Source organism: Choloepus didactylus, chromosome 13 (genome assembly GCF_015220235.1).
Source record: "Choloepus didactylus isolate mChoDid1 chromosome 13, mChoDid1.pri, whole genome shotgun sequence".
In the NCBI taxonomy this organism is placed as follows: Eukaryota; Metazoa; Chordata; class Mammalia; order Pilosa; family Megalonychidae; genus Choloepus; species Choloepus didactylus.
This window is the reverse complement of record NC_051319.1, coordinates 36,964,894-36,967,449: the sequence shown is the minus strand read 5'-3', so window position 1 is coordinate 36,967,449 and position 2,556 is coordinate 36,964,894. Positions and strand designations below refer to the sequence as shown.

Genomic DNA, 2,556 nt, shown 5'->3' with positions numbered 1-2,556 from the left:
CTCCTCTATGCCAAGAGACCTCAGGGTTCCTTTCCTGCTTGCTCTGGGTTTATCTGTGTTCATAGCTTGTATTCAGTAGTCCAAATTTGTTAATGAAAACCATGATTAGAGCCTAGATGAGCTACCTTCCATTTCTCCCAGCAGAGACGACTTTTTTTTTTTTCCACAGGGAAGTGTTTCAACTCAGCCTGCCATGCCAGTGGGGGAGGGTCACCTGCTCCTCAGTTGGGAGCTTTATGAACTGTTCTGCATTGTGATCTTGGCCCTTTTACCCATTCCAGATGGGTGTATGATGTGTGTCAGTTCACAGATGTCCCCCAAACAGTTGTTCCAGACTATTTACTAGTTGTTCATGGCTGTTTACTAGCTGCTCTAGAGCTCAACAATGTTTTATAGATTTCAGTATATAAAGTCTTTTTTTTCCTTGGTTAAATTTATTCCTGGATATTTTGTTATTTTGAATGCTATTGTAAATGGTATTTTTTTCTTAATTTCCTTTTGGATTGTTCATTGCTAATATACAGAAAAACAACTGATTCTTTGCATTGATCTTGTACCTGGAAACTTTGTTAAATTTGTTTATTAATTCACAGTTTTGTTGTATATTCCTTGGGATTTTCTATGTATAGGATCATGTTATCAGCAAATGGTGATAGTTTTACTTCTTCCTTTCCAATTTGGATGCCTTTTATTTCTTTTTCTTCCCTAATTGCTGTGGCTAGAACTTCCAGTATAATGTTGAATAACAATGGGCATTGTTACCTCCTTTCTGATCACAGAAGGGGATGATGGTTTTTAAATACTGGAAGATTGTTTCCTAATTTTTGTGTTAATTACAATACAATGGCTACAGGCATGATATACTTTTAATTTTAATCTCTGTTGTCAGCATTTTTTGTGTACATATTTTAGTTTTATTGTAACAAAGCAACTTGTACAATTTTAACATTTAAAACTGAGCATCATATTTCCTTTCCAGTGAAACAAAAAGAAAATTTAAAAATAAACAGGAACAAAATTACAATAGAGATTTCAATTCCAAATAAGATCCTACAGGTTCTGTGATTCTCCCATCGAGTGGCAGTGCTCAAGTCATCTTTAGGAGAGAATTTCATTTTAAAAGTGTCATCTTAAACTGCAAGGATGTCCATTAAACATCATAATTAAACATGCCAAAGGAGAAGCCATGCTGTCAAAATGTCCACTTAACCCAGCCAAACATCTCAAACCTACCCTTTGCTGACCTTCTACAACCCTATTTTTAAGTTTTTTTTTTTTCTTTTTTTAAACAAGGGAAAATAGATGCATGTTGGTAAATGTCCATATTCACATACAGACACAGGGTAATCACTGAGCCCAATATACAGAGAAAGGAGGAAAAAAGCTGGAATTCTATGCACTACTAAAAAGGCCTAGTACCCTCCAGCTTCCAGCTGAGCAAAGGGAGCAGAAAGTTTTTCTTTTTTCCCACAGAGCATGGTGATATGTTGATTCTGTAAAGTTTTTGTTGAGACAGGAAGGGATAAAAATGAATTTGGAACAGAAATGGGTAGAGATTCTTTTCCCTCTTTATTCTGTGCAAGGTTATTCTGTGCAAGGTATTTCTCCCCAAATAAGTTGAGAATCATGGTATAAAGGAGAGAAAAGAGATCTCAAAAACAGGGTGACTGAGCACAAGAGGAAGATTGCAACTTGCTCCCAGGGACTGAAGGAAATTGAAAAGGGAAGGCTGGAATCCATCAGTGTTCTCTTAGTCATCTTCTCCTTCATTCTCCTCTCCTTCTGTCCTTCATCATCTTCATATTGTTCCCTTTCTTCCTCACCCCCTTCTTCATCAATATCTTTCAATCCTTCTTCATTATCATCATCTTCTTCTTCTCCTTCACCTTCTTTGTTATCCATATCAGGAGCCAAATAGTACTGTAATGGATTTGGCCAAATATCATCTTTGATGACCTCTCCTAACACATCTGCACCTGCATTAGCATGGTCAGTAAACCAGGTAAAGAAGCCCTCTGGTTCTTCATGCTGCCTCTTCCTGCTGGCTTTATTCTGTGTTTGACTTGCACGCTTCATCAAGTCCTTTCCAGATTTCCATTTGATTTCAGTGGACTTTGAGGATGGATCACCACTCTCATTCAGATGAAATTCTTTGGAAAGAACTTTATTTTTGAGGTAAGGATTTGCATCAAAATAAAATCTATTGTGTAACATAACTTAATATCTTTAAATTCTGTCACTTCAACTCTGGTCAAGTAATGCAGCACCTCTTCATCTGCTTCCCGAAGCAGTGCAGACACTTGTGGATGGTGGACAAATGTTGTTACCCCCAAATTTGGGATTTTGGCAATCAATTCTGACTTCTTCTGAAAGAATGGTTGGTGGAGTTTAGTATATTTCTGTTCTACTTTCAAAATCTCCTCACTGGCTTGTTCATTAAGTCTGTCTATTTCATTTCATACTTCATCAATACATTCAATTGCTTCTTGCTGTTCTTTTTCTGATGTCTTGTCAGCTCTGTCATGGTTGGAGTAGAGCTCCTTGTTATTAGCATTT

The 2,556-nt window shown here is 37.0% G+C and overlaps 1 pseudogene; it reads right to left on the bottom strand.

Moving 5' to 3' along the window:
• Nucleotides 1-1,750: 1,750 nt before the first annotated feature.
• Nucleotides 1,751-2,555, bottom strand: LOC119507666 (annotated as a pseudogene).
• Between the last annotated feature and the right edge of the window lies 1 nt (nucleotide 2,556).